At 37.5% G+C, this 19,419-nt stretch overlaps 1 pseudogene; it reads left to right on the top strand.

The window, feature by feature from the left end:
• The first annotated feature begins 1,648 nt into the window (after positions 1-1,648).
• On the top strand, positions 1,649-10,096 carry LOC137216621 (sodium/potassium-transporting ATPase subunit beta-3 pseudogene; annotated as a pseudogene).
• Positions 10,097-19,419: the final 9,323 nt, after the last annotated feature.

The raw sequence follows: 19,419 nt of genomic DNA, 5'->3' as shown, positions 1-19,419 counted from the left end.
AGTCATTCATTCAGATAAACAATCTGTCAAAGACTACTAACACTAATTAGTAACTTACATGAACCAAATACTGGCTAAGATTCTAGAGATATAGTATCTCTACTCTCAAGAAAATTTCAGTATGGAGGGAGACACAGACAAGTAACCTACAGTACATAGTGATGGGTGTTAGGGTTATTATCAGAGCCCATAGCAGAGCCATCTAACGCAAATTTTGGATGGATGGGGAGGAGGCAGGGCAGTGGTGTGCTGGTTAATGTTTAACGATCAGTTCTCTGAAAAAAATAAAAGCCCTGATTTGTTAGTGTTTGGTGATTTTCATGGTGGAAATGCTCCCATCATGACCAGTTTCAAGCTACCAAATTGATGTCACTGAACATAGAGTTGTGCATAATAGGCTCTTGAAAGTCAGGATAAGTTAATTCTAGCACACCATTGGGGTAGAGAAGGCTTCCCAAAGTGAATTATGTCTAAGAAGAGATTTGAAGGAAAGCTAAAGTTAGTCCATCAAATGTGGAGGACAGACAAAGGGATTCCAATTAGAAGAAACAGCAATACAAATAACTCAGCATGGTCATAGGAAACATGTTGCTTTGGCAATAAGTGTTGATAGTCTGAATTAAAGTGTAGGAGGGAATAGTGTTAAATTTCCCAGTAGGCAGACTAAGCATATATTGATATTTAGGGCACCAGAAGGGTGGAGGAACCAAGGAAAAGAAAAAATTAGTTCTGATGAAATTATTAAGTGTATAATCAATAAATTTGGAAGAAATGTCAAAGAAAAATTATTATAACACTTGTTAAAATGGTAAGGAAGACTTCATTCAAGATTATTGCAACAGGGGAGAGACTATTGCAGCAAGGGAGAGAGACTGAACTCAACTCCAAATACCACAATGACAGCTGGGGATTTATAGTCTATGAGAAGAGTGAGGGGGTCAGTGTATAGAAATTACTAAGAGGAGACATCAAGCGTAGGGATATTCTTGCCAAACTGTCTTAACAGGATTCTTTGCTAAAGGTAGGCCAAGGTTGAGTCTTAGTCAAGAAGAGGGCTCAGCGAAGCCTAATTAAAGTTTGGTCAAGGAGGGAGTCTTTGTCAGAAGCTATTTTAATTTTAACATACATGTGAGTTTAGTACTATTGAATTAGAGCAGAAATGAGAGTACCACAATATTTTTAATTCATAGGGCTTCTGGTTCTGGGGATGGGGAAAAGATACTTGGAAAGAGTCAAAAGATATTAATGCTGTAGAAATAGTAGAATTTCGTGGCTGATTAGGGATAGAGGAGAAGAATAAATCAAGAATTACTCTGGGGCTTCCCTGGTGGCGCAGTGGTTGAGAGTCCGCCTGCCGATGCAGGGGACACGGGTTCGTGTCCCAGTCTGGGAAGATCCCACATGCCGTGGAGTGGCTGGTCCCGTGAGCCATGGCCGCTGAGCCTGCGCGTCCGGAGCCTGTGCTCCGCAACGGAAGAGGCCACAACAGTGAGAGGCCCGCGTACCACAAAAAAAAAAAAAAAAAAAAAAAAAAAAATTACTCTGGTTTTCTAGCTTCTGCAAGTGATTGGATGGTAGTGCCCATGAGATAGGTTAACATTGGAAGAGGAGCACATTTAAAATGAAGATGATGACTCTGCTATCAGACATGTTCGAATTTGAAGTACTCGAAGAACATCAAGTGGAGATGTCCATCAGGCAGTCAGGTATATGAATCTGAAGCTCAGCAGAGAGGATTGGTCTGGAGTTATAGTCTTGGGAGTCACCAGTACATAGGCTATAATTGTAATCATGAGAATGCCTCTTAGGGAAAGGGTATAGAGTGGGAAATGAGAAAAGGGTCAAGAAAAGATCCCTGAGGAACCCCAGCATATGGAAGAATCCAGCAAAGGGGACTGAGAAGGAGTGATTAGTGGAGTAAGAAGAAAATTAGTAGACAGTGGTACCCCAGGATTCAAGAGAGGAAACTGTTTCAAAAAAGGAATTCAACTGTTAAGGCATCAAGCAAGAAGACAACAGGAATGTGTCCACTGGATTTGGCACATGGAGGTCTTCAGTGCCCTTGACAAGAGTAGTTTCAGTGGTGTGATAGAGATTCCATTTCAGATAGAGAAGCCATTTCAGAGTACACTGAAGAGTGAATGGGAGATTAAGAAGAGGAGTCAATGAGAATAGATAATTCTTTAGAAAAATTTTACTCTCAAGAGCCATTGAGAAATTGAGTGGTAGGTGGAGAGGAATATGGATCAAGTGAGGGCTTTTCAAAGATGAGTGATACTAGAGCAGGCTTAGATGCTACTATGATCTATTAGAATGATCTATAAAGAGAGATAAGGATGTAGGCAAAGTATCTGAAGATACTGGACAGGAATGGATGCAGAGTACAGGTGGAGAAGTGACCTTAAACAGCAGGCACTCATAATGTATAAACTCATTCTTAGGCACAGGCCTTATTGATAGAATGTCTCACCGTCTATGGATAGGCGGAACATCAGGACATGAAAATATTGTAACATTTAGACTCTTCTGGTGTTTTTTAAACCAGTATTCATTAATAAACATTAATAAAACAGTTGTGTCACCTTCAGAACAGGGAAATCCTCAAAACAACAAGGGACTTATTTGTCTTTCATTTAACAACTATTTTTTGAGTAAACTGTGCCATGCAATGATCTAAATGCTGGAAATAAAATAGTGAACAAGTCATACCTGATTATTTCTCTTATAGAGCTTAAAGTGTACTGGGAGAGAAGTATATTAAACAAATAATTGTAATATGGTGTGATAAGGGCTATGATGGGAGAAGTACTCTGTCAACACTTTACCTTATCTGGGAGTGGAGGAGTTAGGGTCAGAGGACTTCTAGAAACAGATATTAAGTTGGTATCTGAAAGATAAATAGGAGTTATCCAGAAGAATGGGGTCAAGAAATAGGGTGTGAGGAAGAGTTCCAGGCAGAGGTAACCGTATACATGAAGACTTTGACACCGAGGGAGTATGATGCAGTTGAAGAACATAAGGTCAGTGTGACTGGACTGCAGAGAGTGGGAGGCAAAATGGTGGAAGATGAAGCTGGAGAGGTAGCAGGGACCAGATTACACAGGGCCTTATATACTGTGTTTCGGATTCTGGTATTTATCTTAAGACCCAGGGGAAGACATAGCAGGGATTTAGGCAGGGAAATGAGCCTGACAGGATTTACATTTTGAAAACATTCTAGCTGCACTTCTGAGAATTGATCGGAGGGGGCAAGAGTGGAGGGATGACTAAAAGAGTTGAGAGGCTATTGCAGTTGTTTGGATGAGAATTATGGTGACATTTGCTAGGATGGTAGGGGTAGAGATGGAGAGAAGTAGAAGTATTTTAGAAGTATTTGCAAATTAACAGCTCTTGGTAAAGAATTGGATGTGGAGAATGAGGGAGAAGAACGTGTCAATGATTCCTAGGTTTTTGGCTTGAACAACTGGTTGGATGAGGCAATGGCAGCTTTTACTGGGACAGAGAAGGCAGAAGAGGAGGCTGCAGATGATCAGTTTGGTTTTTTAGAAGAACTAACTCACTATCATCATTTTCTTACCAGATGCATCTGGTAAGACTCCAATCAAATAAAATTCCAAGAGTATCTGAAAAGCTCTAGTATTACTTTTATCTTCTTAATATCTTGAGTGCCTATGGATGGCTGAAGGGTTTAGCTTATGTTTTTTTGACTTACTGTGTTTGACCTTCATAATTCATTTAATTACACTTCTTTTTCTGACCTCATTATTGCTTTTTCTGAACCACTTCTACCAAACTAGACCAATGGTGCATTTGTGTTCATGCTGAGTTCAACTCTTAGTAGGGACATGAATTTGTAGTAGGGACGCTGTAGATGTATGCTTCTTATATTTTTAATATGGATTTTTTCAAACATATTTACCTAAGTAGATAGTAATAGATTAACATATTCTCACCAACTAACTTCAATAATTATCAATTTATAGTCAATTGTATTTAATCCATCCAAACAGGATGGACTTTAAAGAAATCACTATTATTCATAAAACAATTAACAATATTTCTTAACATTATATTTCCACTTAGTGTTCTAATTTTCCTGAATGCCTAATTTTCCTTTTACAGTTTCTTTGAAACGGGATTCAAATAAGTCCATACATTGTATTTTGTGGATGTCTCCTAAGTCTCTCAATTCATTGGTTCCCTGTCTCTGTTTTTATTTTTAAATTATTATTTCAATTTATTTGTTGAAGAAAACAGGTTGTTTATCCTGTAAAGTTTCTCACATTTTGGATTTTGCTGATCACATCTCTGACGTGTTGGTTAAAGTATTCTTTTGTTCCTTATACTTCCTGTAAACTGGTAGATCTAGAGCCTTGATCTGATTCAAGATTGATTTTTTTGGGCAGTAATATTTCATAAATGTTGTGTGTATTTCCATCAAGAGGTACAGAATATCTGGCTGAATCTCTTCTTTGTGATATTAGCGGTCATTGATAGTCATTACCTAGATTCATTATTTCATTAGGGGTTTATAAGATGGTGATATTCCAATTCTATAATTCTTCCTTCATTTACTAGTTGCAATATGTCTATAAAGGAAAAATTCCTCTCGAGAGCTATTTCATCACTCTGAGGGACAGCTTGGATTCCCTTAGCACCATCCTCCAAAGGTGACCAATGAATATATTTTTCAGAGTCATTATTACTCATGGGTTTTTAACATTTTTGATGTGTTTCAATTCATAAGTTCATTGCAGTTATTATTCTTAATGATATTCAAATTGGCATTGTAGCCCTTCTCAAGTTGGTTCCTGAGTGCTTTTGACACTACCCCAATCGTCTTTGATAGCTTTCTTGCTTTCTGATATGATAATTAATAAAACCATATGAATAAATTATTTTAAATATTTATGACATGTTAAGTGCATGATTGTGGCTCTAAATTACCATTTAGTTATGCTTTGTATAACAGGATATAAACACTACCCTCGTCTCCAGTCTACGGAATGCTAAGTTGACACACAAGACAGTCAAAGCTTCCTTTCATTCAATATCTGACTAATTTATGGCTTTACAGAAAAATAAACAGCCAGCACATGATTTCATCTCCTAAACAAAGCATTTACACTTATCTAAATATGTTTTTTAAATGAGGTGGAATTTCTTCCTTCTTAAAAATATGTTTCTGGAACTACTAAAAAATTTGCATTTTCTAAATAGCTGGTAAAAAACATTCCTCCATATTGTTGAAGAAGGGAGGCACTGGGACCACCAGTAAGACTTGGTTTAAGTATGCCAGTCAGACTTGACTTCTTTCCGTCCTGCTGCATCAGAGGCCATGCTCTCCTTTTTTGTTTCTTCTTTTTTGCAGCCTTTAGTGTCTTGGTTAGCCACCCCAGTCCCAGTGGATTTCCCTTTTGCTCCTCCTTTCCCTCTTGTTTGCACATTTTTCCTGAAGGTTTATTCTTTCTTGTTGCCTTTTGTTTTTGGCTTAGTCTCAACTTTGGAAGGAACAGGTTTGGCTACAACCTGTGAATCTCCCTTGGGCTCTTTCTTTACTGCCTCTTTAGCTGAATTGACCTTCTTCTTAGAAATCTTGGTGGTGGCTTCAGTGAGGAAGATGCGTGCCTGGGTGCCTAGGAGTCTTCACAAAGCTGGGCTACTTTGCTGCTGCCAATCCCATAGCCTGAACTCCTGGGGTCCAAGATGGTAGTGGATCAGATGTCTGCCCATTATTTTGATTTAATATCAGGAATCTCTCTCTCTCTCTCTCTCTCTCTTATCATCCTCTATCACTATCATCTGTGTACTCATCCCTCTCTCTCCCTTTTTAGGTAAGTGGTAGCATACTATACGTGCTTTTCTCCACCTTGTCTTTTTCACCTTAACAATACACCAGGAGATCATTCCAAAGTAGTATATAGAGTATATATTCCTCATTCTTTTTACAGCTACATAATACTCCTTAATGTGGATGTATTGCAATTGATTCAAACAGTCCTTTATTGATGGACATTTGTTTTTTTTTAACCTTCTGCTATTACATATAGAACTGCAGTGAATAATCTACTGCATATGCTTTACTGTTATTTTTGCCAGTGTATCCTTGGGATACATTCCTAGAAGTGGGATTACAGGGTCAAAGGGAAAAAGCTTTATGTAATTTTGCAAGATTCGACAACTTCCCCTCCATTGGGGTGGTACTATTTTACATTCCCACCATCAAAGCATGAGAATGTCTGTTCACAGCCTCACCAAAGACTATGTGGTCAAACCTTTGACTTTTTGCCAATCTGATAAGTGAAAAATTATATCTTATTTTAGTTTTAATTTATACTTCTCTTATGAGTAAGGTTGAATATTATTTCATATATTTAAGAGTCATTTATATATCCTTTTCTGAGAACTGTCTTGACAGTTTAAAAAACATGTTCAATGTGTTTCAATCTGTTATAGTCTTTTTTTTTTTGGTATAGTCTTTTTTTATGCTCAAGTTCTATCTTAGGCCAGTGGAAGACTCTTCAGGCTATCTCCTGTGTCCTTTTGACATGACCTCAGCATTCCTTTATTTTTTTACCCTAGTAATCTTTGACTGCTTCTTTGCTAAATGATATGACAAGATATTCTAGACTTATCTTGTACATTAAATGCCTGAGAATTGGCATCAGCCATTTCTCTAAGCTGCTGGAGGAATAATAATTCTATTTGCTAAGCCTCATATCCACATGCACATTCATAGCACTTATCATTACCTGACATTACAGTGTGTATTGTCTGATTCTTCCTCTATATTCTAAGAATTTAGAATGTAAGCTACATGGAGGGTTAACACTTTGTTTTGTTCACTAATGTATCTCGAACACCTAGAACAAAACCTGATATACAGAGGTTCTCAAAACCTGCTTCTTTCCATTTATCAGAGGTCATGATTGCAGCCCTCTACATGAGGAGATGGGTGATCATCCGGAGACTGAGCCCAGGAGTCACTATCATTCATTCGTTCATTCCCGTGTACTGAGTGGCTGGTATGTAACAGACAGTGTTCTAGGCAAGTTGGTAATGTTTGCATTAGGCCTGAGGCTCAGGCAAAACCTCTAGCCACACTGATCAGGCAGAAATGATTCCTCTTCAATGTCAAACTTGAGCTAAACTAATAGGGTCAAGTAACCACCTGGAATAAAAGGAAATGGTGGATGGGACTTCCCTGATGGTGCAGTGGTTAAGAATCCACCTGCCAATGCAGGGGACATGGGTTCATTCCCTGGTCTGGGAAGATCCCACATGCCACGGAGCAACTAAGCCCATGTGCCACAACTACTGAGCCTGTGCTCTAGAGCCCACGAGCCACAACTACAGAAGCCCACAACAAGAGAAGCCACCACAATGAGAAGCCCATGCACCGCAATGAAGAGTAGCCCCTGCTTACTGCTACTAAAGAAAGCCCACATACAGCAACGGAGACCCAACGCAGCCAAAAATTAAATAAATAAATAAATAAATCTTAAAAAAAGGACATGATGGGAGTATTTTCTTCCCTCAGGACTCTTCCTTCACGCAATGAAGACATGGCACCAAAGCTTCATACATTATGCAAATATATGTATATTTTACTTATTGTTTACATTTCCAGATGCTGTCTATGATAGCTGTATTCTATGTAGTTTACATCAAACCCATCTCTTTTATGTGAGAGGGAAATCAGAGTAGGCCAGGACTAATATTTGTTGAAATCTTATTGTGTGCCAGACGTTTAAAAATAGATTTTCTCACTATATTTTGTATTATAGTCTCCTGGAAGATAAAGTAAGGAGGAAAAGAAAGCACATTTTTAAAAGACTTTATTTTTTTTAGATCAGTTACAGCACTTATTGTTTTAAAAAAGGAAATAGTATAAGGATTTTCTATTCTTTTCCTAGCTCCAGGAGGTAATTCATCTTACAACACAGAAGAGTCAACAGGTACCATTTGCAAAGGATTTCCCATTTATTCCTCACACCACTGTGGTAAAGTGAGGGATTTCGTCATATGCACTGAGAAGACTGAGGCTCAGAGAGGTGATAACATATAAAACTCTATCAGTCATTTCTAGATTAGAGCAGTGGTTCTCAAACCGTCTTGTGTCATCTGTATGACGTGTAAACACTAATTACTGGGCCCCATCTGGGTGAGGCCCAAGAATATGCACTTCCAACAAGTTCCCAGGTGATGCTGATGCTGCTGGTCCAGGGACCACAGTTGGAGAACTACTGATGTGAATAACAAACAAAAATGACATTTACTTTTTACGAGGATCTAGAGAGAGAATCACTGCGAGCTGAGAGGGCTGTTGGAGGTACATGGCCTGGGGTCAAAGCAAAGGGGATTCAGAGTGCAGTGTGCCCAGGCCCATGCTTTGTGCCATTGACTCAGACAGTGGCTGACACTACGTCACTCTCCTAAAGTGTGAGGGGACCAGTCACTGGTCCACAGAACTGTTCATGTGGCATTGTGATTTCATCATGTCTCCCACCCTGGGGAGCCCTGTGGTTGAGGGATTAAGCACCAGGCTCCCAAAAGTCTCCCTTGATCTTAAGAGCTATTCAGGTTACTTCTTATTAAATCCCTAATTCAGACCAGGCTATGGGAAGTTAGGAGAGGTGAAGTAAATCAGGACACTGTCTTGTAAATGCCTGCTCAGTAGTGAAACCTGGAATTACAATAAAGTTTTCTCACTGTGTCCCGAAACTACCAGAGCTCTGAATGCTCTAATCTCCCTGTGCAGTCGATGGTGGCCAGGATATTACTTTTTGATCATTTTTTATAGTGAGCTGTATTACTTGTAAATGATTCTATTACTGAAAAAATTTAAAACGCCCTATGGCAAATAACAAAAGCAATAACATCCCAGCAAAGCTTGTCTGAAATGGTTAGAGTAAATATTTGCAAATTAGGGCTAATTCTCATGATATATGAAAGCATTCTCAGCAACCAGTATAGAGAGATGGACAAATGATGCCGTGGTAAGCAGCCTCTAAGACGGCTCCAATGAGCCGGAGCCTCCCTTCCTGAGCGGCGCCGGGAAGCCGGGGACCCCTTCCTGGAGCCCGGAGCCTGCGGCCCGAGCGCCCCCGGGGCCTTATTTATACGCAGCGCGCCTTTGTACGGAGAGACTCTGGCGGAGGTGCCGAGCGGTTCAGCGAAGCCAGACCCTGCTCCACTCCCAGGAAGAGGAAATTTCCACCCCTGCAGCTGTCTTGTGACTCACGCTGCCACCCCAACCAGTCGGAAAGAGTGGGAGTATTGAGTGTGTACTGTACACTGAATGTACAACAGGGGGTTAATCACACAAGCGCACCATACACGAAAACGCACTTGTATTTGAACAGTGAAAAGACCCTTAAACAAAGGTTTGATCTTGCCCTTTTACCCAGGCTTTTATGGGTTCCTGGCTGCACTCTTCTCATTCACAATGTGGGCTATGTTTCAGAATCTGAACCATGAGGTTCCAGAATATCGTGACCAGATAGTCCAGGACTTATGGTTTTTCCAAAGTCAGTGACTGCGTTGCAATATTCATTCAATCTGTCTGATCCAGATTCCTATAAAGGGTACATTGAAGACCTAAAGCCATACGACTTAGAAGAACAGAAGAATCTCACAGTCTGTCCCGATGAAGTGCCTTTTGAACACAGAAGTCCAATTTATGTTGCATGTCAGTTTTTTACTGTCTTACTTCAAGCATGCGGTGGTGTGGATGATCCTGAGTTTGGTTATACCAGAGGAAAGCCTTGTATTCATGTGAAAACAGAGTAATTGAATTAAATCCTTAAGGAGAATCAACTATAGAATGTATTTCGAAGGATGAAAGCACAGCTACTCTATCAACTTATCCTCCCAATGGAATTATAGGAATAAAATATTTTCCATATTATGAGAAAAAACTGCATGTGAGGTATCTACTGCCATTAGTTGACATCTAGGTCACCTTTGATCCTGCAGTACCGTAAAAGAAGTAACAGTCAAGTGAAAGGTAGATGGATTACCCAACCGAAAACACCAGGATGTTCTTGACAAGTTTTTAGGACGAGTTGTGTTCAAAATCACAGTGTGTGCATAGTAATGAATTAGGATATCTCCACAGACTAAATGTTATGTTGTCTGTCTTTATTTTGTATCAGCTGGACCTGCCATTCTAGAATTATGAGACCACCCTGGACAAAGGTAGGGTGGTACATGACACTGGGGTAACATCATAAGGTGCTTCTAGATCATAGTGTTCAATGTCTTTTGAAGTAACTGCCTGTTGCCTCTGCTGCCTTTTGAATCAGTGGACAGTCACCAGATAGGGACTGTGAACACTTGATTTGAAACATGTAGAATGGGGGTCTTGTCCTATTTTGATGTGGTTTAATTGCCAAGTGTATAAACCTTAGTGTGCTGCCCTATATAAATATTTTATAGATTTAACACTGGTTAAGTGCCATATTTTCATGCCAGCAAAGTTTAGGCATAAAATGGTACCTGACCAACATCAAGTGACTTTATAGCTGCAAGAAATGTGATGTATGGAGAAGTTCTGTGAGGAAGAAAAAGGAAAATAAAAGTGAGTTTGAAAGGTTTTCTTGGTGTTTGTGTAAAATTATTTTTTACATGTTGAATTAGTCTGTGGATCTTTTTGATTAAGAGCACAAACTTTTTGTTGTAAAACATACAAAAAATGTAGTGATGGGATTGTTTTTAGTGGTGGAACTAAATCTCTTATACACTATTTTAGGCCATAGATGAAACAGCATTTTTAGGGTAGCCAGTATGAATATTCACCTAATTTTTTATGAAATTAAGTTCATAAGATTTAAATTGTATGATACTTTATGAAATATCTTATTACTGCTTTTATTTAGCAGACTGTGAACCCTAATAAAAAATATAAATTGTTAAGAACCTATTTAAAAATGAGCCCTGAGATGAGAGCAGCTATAAAAAGATCATCATTTTGATTCTGTGTGTCATCTCTTTCTACGGACTTGATATGATTGTTTCTTTCAGTCTAAGTTATTTTTCAAAAAGCAAACCTGTGTTTTTTTAATTGAGTTACAATTAACATATAATGTTATATTAGTTTCAGGTGTACAACATAGTGATTCAATAGTTTATACATTATGAAGTGATCACCATAATAAGTCCAGTTACCATCAGTCACCATACAAACTTATAACAATATTATTGAATATATTCCCTATATGTACATTACATCCAGGTGGCTTATTTATTTTATAGCTACAAGTTTGTACCTCTTAATCCCCTTCACCTATTTCGTCCAGTCCCCCACCCTCTTCCCCTCTAGCTTATGATGTCTGTAGAGGTGAAGCAATATATATCCACTAGTCCAGCACACAGAACCTAGGAAGAAGACATATTAAAGGGCCGTGAACATGAGAAAGAACCACTTACTTAGGTCATCCATTTTCAAAATAAAGCGAGATTTGACAGTGACTCTTGATAGAGTCCCATTCCTTAAGTCTGTAATTGAGATAACTAAGTTAGAACATATGGATAGATTAAGTATCCAAGTGAATGAAAAGAAGTAAAGGGAAAATATGTATATAAATTGTGAAAAAAAGAGATGGCTCCAATGAACCACGCTTCCTAGTATTCATGCACGTGCATGCGTAATCCTTGTACTTGAGTGTGGGCTGGGTTAAGAGAGAGAAATAGTGAAGCCTTGAATTTACTCTAAAGCTTTGTCCTTTGTGTCTTGAAGCTGCCTGGGCTCTGAGTGCTCTAATCTCTCTAGGGGCTGGCACTGGATGCTCCCCAGGGTATTGCTCAATTTCTATTACAATGGACTGTATTATTTATTTATTTATAAATATACATAATATTTACCATTATAATCTTTTTAAAGTGCACAGTTCAGTGGTACAGTGCATTCAAATTGTTGTACAACCATCACCACCGTCCATCTCCAGAACTCTTTTCATCTTGTTCCACGCTCATTAAACATTAATTTCCTGTTCCATCAGCCCCTGGTAACCACTATTCTACTTTCTGTCTCTATGAATTTGACTACTCCAGGTGCCTCATGTAAGTGTAATCATACAGTATTTAGGGTGTGTGTGTGTGTGTGTGTGTGTGTGTGTGTGTCTTCTTTCATTTGGCATGTATCAGAATTTCATTTCTTTTTTTTTTTCCATTTCTTTTTAAGGCTGAATAATATTCCACTGTATGATAGTCATCCATTGGTGGACATTTGGGTTGTTTCCATCTTTTGGCTTCTGCTATTAAAGAAAACCAGAGCTGTATAGTAGTTAAAGTATTAAGAACAGATTTTATACAGGAACTATTGTAATAAGAGTAAAGAAACCTCAGATTATAACTGAGCTCAGTTCTGAGTACATCATGGGCAAATACAGGTTCATAGCCTAGGAGCAGAGTGGGGAGTCAGTGGATGGAAAATTGAAGCAGGGGAGGGATTCTGGTTAAACCAACCTGACCAGGGTTCTTGCTGAAGGCAGGCCATGGTGATCAGATATTGGGAGTGGGGGTTCTTGCTAAGTAGACTTAGCAGGATTTTTGTCAAAATTGGGCTATGCAAGGATGAACACAAGAGTCCAAAGGTTGAGACCTAGTTGAGAAAAAGGTTCAGAGGAACCCAACTAAAATTTGGTGAAGGAGAAAGTCTTATCAGTGTGAATAATACTGCTATGAATATTGGTGCACAAATATTTGTTTGAATCCCTGCTTTCACTACTTTTGGGTATATACCTATAAGTGGGATTGCTAGATCATATTGTAATTCTATTTTTAATTTTTTGAGGAAACTCCATACTGTTTGTCACAGCAGCTGTACCATTTTACACTCCCACCAGCAATGCACAAAATTCTAATATCTCCACATTCTCACCAACACTTGTTATTTTCTGCTTTAAAAAATATAATAACCATCCTAATGGGTGCGACTTCTATTTATTTTAAAAATAAACTTTATTTTGAATAATTTTATATATAACTGTATAACTTTAGTCAATAATATTGAAAAATGTAAAATACTTTGTATGGCAGGAAAAAAGAAAAGTTATGTGAAAAGTAGAGAGAAAATATTTGCAAACTCCATGGGGTTTATATTTCTGCTATGTTAGGCAGACTTACTAACCAACAGGTCAATGATGTCAACAGAAAATTCACTAGAGGACCAATATTTGTGGCTAATAAACATTAGCAAATAATAGAAGTCATATTAGTGAAATAAGCAAGTTGCAGAATTATATGTATAACATGATTGTAATTTTGAAGAATATGTGCATTTTAGTATATTTTATGTAAATATCCGATTATATGTAATTATACATTAATAAATTACATACAGAGAAACACACCTGAAGAATAGACATCTGTCTATTTTCAGTGAATATCTTTGGGTCAAGGACTGACGGTCAGGACTTCCCTGGTGGTCCAGTGGCTAAAAATCCACGCTCCCAATGCAGGGGTCTGGGTTTGATCTCTGGTCAGGGAACTAGATCCCACATGCCACCACAACTAAGACCCGACACAGCCAAATAAATAAATAAATATTAACAAAAAAGGACTGAGGGTCAGGCAGATGGGATTATAGGATAATTTCAATTTACACATATACATATTTGCCTTGTTTGAAATTTATACTCAGGACAATTTATTAAGATAAAAATTACTAAAGAGCAAAAATATGTGACCCAACTGATGAAAATTATGTACTCATATGTTATGTTTTGGAAATGTGTTCACAATATACTTGTTTGTTGAGAAAAGAGTAGGTTAAAGCAATTGATTTGACAGTGTATCTGTGTATGTGTCTGTTTCTATGTCTCAAATGTCTTCACACATGCAGCTTTCTCTTCAACTCAGGCAGGAGGTTGATGTCTAGTTTTAGGGCTTAGAGACCGCTGAATGTCTTATATTCAGAGAGATTGCTGCCAGCGGGTGGTAAATTCTGCAAAGACCTGGCTGTGAGGCCAAGGCCAAGTCCCTTCTCCATTCTCTCCTCCACTTGCAAAGCCTCTGGTACCGAGACCTTCAGAATTACAGCTCTGATTCTGATCCCTAGGCAGCATCTGTCTTCATATTTTTCTCTTTTCTAATGAAAAGCCATTTTTTTAGAGTAAACAAAATGTTATTTTTAAAGTTGCTTGTTAAGCAGTACATATACTTATTGTATATGTGCTTGAAATTGTGCTTGAAAGATTTTTTTAATATAAAAAGACTAAAAGGATATCTATTTAGTTTCATATATGCGTTATTCATAGATCTATCAACCTCTCTCTTGCCCCGCCCCTTCCCCCACCCCCAGTTTTCATCAAGGTCAGCTGACTGTCCACACTGTAGAGAAGGCCCCCTGGAAAAAGCAGGTGGTTTAAGCCCACAAGTATCATACCACTGTAATGGCTTCCCAAACCTTCCACCTGCCTCTCTCCAGGCCACTTTACACACAGCTGCCCATAGTAGTTTCCCTAAAGTGGACCCTGATATAATTACACAAACGCTCTCAGAAGCAATCCACTACCTACCAAGAGAACTTCAAACTCCTTTCCCCAGCTTGCATTCTCTACCCCATGGATCCAGACTACGTTTCCAGTTTTGTCTCCCAAGTGCTCTGTGTTCTGGGCAACCTGCACTGTGGGCTACTCCCTACAGTACTCCTGTGTTTGCTGTGTATCTCTTGAACTGGGTGGGGATCGATTTGCACAGACCTTGGCTCTCGCACCTACATGGTGGCATTACATACTTTGATCAACACTTTGGGGGAGAATTGTTATCCTCATTTTAAAGTTGTGGAAACTGAGTCTTGGGGAGAGTGAGAACCAGCCTTGTCTTTGGGAAAGATACTTGATTTACAGAAGTAAGGTACCCACTGATAGCTTGGTAGTGATAATAAACTGTATTATTTTGCTCTATAACAAAGAGGAATGGATATGGTGCTAGTAAGTGCCTGATATGGGTAATATTAATTATATTTTTTCCTAGAATTTAAGTGATACCTCTTTTTCTTTTGTAGAACATTTGGAAAATACATTAAAACAGAAAGAGAATAGGAATAAACACCCTGAATCCTACACCCTGAACAACCCATCCCTTTCTAGGATTTGCTGACATCTAGTGGTAGAGCCAAGAATATCAAGTGACCTATAAATGAAGATAGGTCGAGATGGGGTAAAAACATTTCCAGGTTTCCTGAATCCAGTCTGGGTTCTTACCCTGACTTGACCTGCACAACTTCCCAATTTTACCACATTTACCCTTTTAGATGATGGAATTCCAGGGATCAAGATTGACTATGTTATAGTTGCTTGGAAGTGACACATGCATATGGGTGCCAGTTCAACTTCTTTTGATGAGATGAGGAAAGGGAGATAAAAACCCCTACCTTGTGTTAAAGGGCTGAAGTGTAGGACTGACATCATTAGGTTTCCAACGCAGTGATATATAGACAGAAAAGCACAGGCTTCGAAATCACAGATGGAAGTGGGGAATGCAGGTAAGGGATCAAATATTTTAGGAGCACTTTATGTCAGACAGTGTGGTAAAATTATTTGTATTAGAGTTTAATAATGCCTAGGACACATTTCATAATCTCTAGGGTGACCACTGAAATAATAGTAAAAAATGTATAATTAACAAGGTAATAGAGAAGGAAAATAGAATTTAAAAATATTAAGCAATCCAAAAAAGGGCAAGAGAAAAGAGAAAGAACAATATAGAACAGGCAGAACAAATATGGTAGAAATCAAATAGTAAGATGGTAGATTTAAGCCCAAATATACCACAAATTTACAGGTGAACAGCCTAAACATTCCAATCAAAAGACAAAACTTGTCAGACTGGATTAAAAAATAACTATTTGTTGCTTAGAAAAGATTCACCTTCAATACGAAGCCACAGAAGTTTGAAAGTAAAAGGATGGAAAAAGATATACCATGCAAATATTAACAAAAGAAATCTGATGTAGCCATGGCAACATCAGATAAAGTAGATTTTAAAGCAAGGAGTATCAGTAAAGACAAAAAGGGACATTTCACGTTGTTAACATTTTATTTTATATGTATATATATCCATCTAGAATTTTCCCTGTATGTTTGTATATATGTGTATATACATATGTATTTGAATAAAAAGCCCATAATATACATATCATCTTGTTACTTATTTTTACTTAAAAATAATGTATATCATAAATATATTTCCATTGAAAAATTTTAGTTCTGTTATAGTTTTTAAAGACTACACTGTACTCTATTATATGAAAGTATCATGATTTCTTTAACCTATCCCCTACTGGATATTCAAGTTGTTTAGAATCATAGAATTATAAATAACTCTGCAATGAGCATCTTTATGAATACATGTTTGTGCATTTGTTTTCTCATTTCTTTGGGATGCTGTTCCAGAAATTAAATTCTTGGGTTCAAAGGTATACACATTTTAAAAACTTTCTAATACACATATTCATTCAAAAAATTGTACTAGTTTATACTCCAGACAATTATGCAAAGGAGTATTCATTTGTCTACCTGTATACAAATACAGAGAATTATAATTCTGGTGAGAAAACATAATATTTCACTGTTGTTTGAATTTGCAGAATTTAATCACTGGTGGGGTTGACTATTTTTTTTTAAAGTAAGCTTTAGGAGATGTAACAGACAGAAAAGTGCACAAACCATAAATGTACACCTTGATAAATTTTCACAAAATGAAGATATTTGTGTGGCCAGAACCCAGATCAGGAAAGAGAACATTACCAGCACCCCGGAAGCCCCAATGTTATCCCCCTCTAGTCACTAAACCCTCTCTCCCTACCAAGAATAACCATTATTCAGACTTCTAAAAACATAGAGTAGTTTTGCCTGTTTTTGAATTTTATCTAAATAGAATCATCCACTCCATGCTATGTTGTGTCTGCCTTCTTTTCACTCAACTTTATATTTGTGAGATTCATCCATGTGGTTGCATACAGTTTCAATTTGTTCATTATCATTATTGTATAGTTCCATGGCAGAATTGTCATGGGAGATTTTGAACAGACTTCTCTCAGTATAAAATCAGACAAAAATCAATAAGAATACAAAATATTTGAATAGCACAATTAATAATCTTAACATAATCAACAAATATAGAACCCCATACTCTAATACAGCAGAATACACTTTCTTTCTAGGTACGGATGGAACATCTACAAAATCTGACTATGTGAAGGACATAAAAAAAGTCCTGACAAACTCTAAAGATTGAAATAACACAAAATATGTTCTCTGACCATTGTGAAATTAAGCTAGAAATCAATTAAAAATAAATTGGGAATTGTTACATGTTTTGAAATTAAGTAATACATTTCTAAATAACCTATGTGTGTGTCAAAGAAGATATAAAAATGGAAACTAGAAAGTATTTTGAACTGAGCATTAATGAAATTGTGACATATTAGAATTTGTGGGGTGCAAAATCTCAGGAGACCTTTTCTTGGATTAGAAATTGACAAGCTGATTTGAAAATTTATACAGAAAAAACAAAGGGCCTAGGATAGCCAAAACAGCTTAGAAAAAGAACAAAATTGGAGGTCTCACACTACCTGATTTTGAGACTTAAGTATAGTCATCAAAAGAATGTGGTTTTGGTGAAAGGATAGGTTTATAGATCAAAAAAACTGAATAAAGAGTCCAGAAACAGACCCACACATGTGGTCAGTTGATTTTTAACAAAGGTGCCAAGGTAATTTAGTGGAAAAAGAGTAGTCTTTTTAACAAATGATGCTGAAACAATTGGCAAGCCATATGGAAAAAAAATAAACCTCACACTTTACACAAAAATTAACTCAAAATGTATCATCTACCTAAATGTAAGGGCTAAAACTATAAAATGTCTAGAAGAAAACGTAATAGAAAACCTTTGTAATCTTGGGTCAGGTAAAAATTTTCTCTAGGACAAAGAGTACAAACCATAATGAAAAAATAAATTGGATTTATCAAAATTAAAAATTACTGCTGTTTGTAAGAGGCTGTTAAGAAAATGAAAAGCCAAATCATAGACTGGGATAAAATATTTTCAAGTCAACATAGCTAATATAATTCTGGCTTGTATCCAGAATATATAAAGAACTCTTACATGTCAATAATAAGAAAAAACAACCCAATTTAAAATTGTGGGCAAAAAATTAGAATAGCCATACCTATTACAATGACTTTAAAAAATTGTAATGGAGCAGGACCCTATGGGGCCTCCCCAGGACATGCCCCACACCTCCATATCTTGTCTGTAGAAAAACTTTAGCCTCCTAGGCCTTCCCCAAGTTCCAAAGAATCAATGTAATCAGAAAAGTGAGAAACTTCAGAAACAAAGGAAAACAGTCAAACAAGACAAAATAATAATAGTTTAGCCATTACACAAAGTCAAGGACCTTTAGTTCCTCCTCAAGGAATGTAGATAATATTCTGAGCCACAACCTTTGAGCTGTTTTGCAGATATTGAAACCCCTACCAGGTGGGAGAAAACTGCATGCTGCCTGCAAGCATGTAGACCCCAGATCGGTGGGAACCAGAAGGCTGATGATGTTGACTCCTGATTACCTCATCACCAACCAATAAGAAGAATGTCCACGAGCTGATCGTGCATCCTGCAACCCTCTTCCTCACCCTGTCTTTAAAAATCTTTCCCTGAAATACATCGGGGAGTTTGGGTCTTTTGAGCATTAGCTACCTCGATTCCTTGCTTGGCATCTTGCAATAAACGCTGCACTTTCCTTCACCACAATTGGGAGTGAGTAGATTGACTTTACTGCATGCAGGTGAGCGGACCCAAATTTTGTTCAGTTACAAAATGACAAAACCGAGTACAGGTGAGGATTTGAGCAACTGGAACTGTCACATAATTCTGGTGGGAATGTAAAATAGCACAGCCACTTTGGTAAAACAGTTTTTTAATAGAAAATCAATGATCCCACTCCTAAGTATATACCCAGGGAGGAGTAAACAAAGATTTGTATGAAAACATTTATAGCAGCTTCATTGGTAATGGGCTCAACTTGGAAGCAACTCAAATGTTCATCAACTGGTGAAGGGAAAACAGATTGTGCTACATATATACAGTGCAATGCTAAGCCATAGAAAAGACTGAACTATTAATACAAGTAAAAACATATATAAAGCTCAAAAGCACTATCTTAGAAACTCAGACACAAAAGGCTTATTTCACTTATATGGCTTTCTGAAGAAAGCAAAACTGCAAGAACAGAAATCAGATCAGTGGTTTCCAGAGGCTGAGGTTGGGGAGAGAGAATTGGCTATAAAGGGCACAAAGGAAATTTTTAGGGTGATGAAAATATTCTATATCTTGATTGTGATGGTAGTTACATGACTGCATACATTTGTCAAAACTCATAAAACTTTACATCTAAAATAACTGAATTTTACT

The sequence above is a fragment of the Pseudorca crassidens genome, chromosome X, assembly GCF_039906515.1.
Source record: "Pseudorca crassidens isolate mPseCra1 chromosome X, mPseCra1.hap1, whole genome shotgun sequence".
Classification (NCBI taxonomy): Eukaryota; Metazoa; Chordata; class Mammalia; order Artiodactyla; family Delphinidae; genus Pseudorca; species Pseudorca crassidens.
The sequence above is the reverse complement of the archived record's forward strand: the minus strand, read 5'-3'. Positions and strand labels throughout refer to the sequence as shown.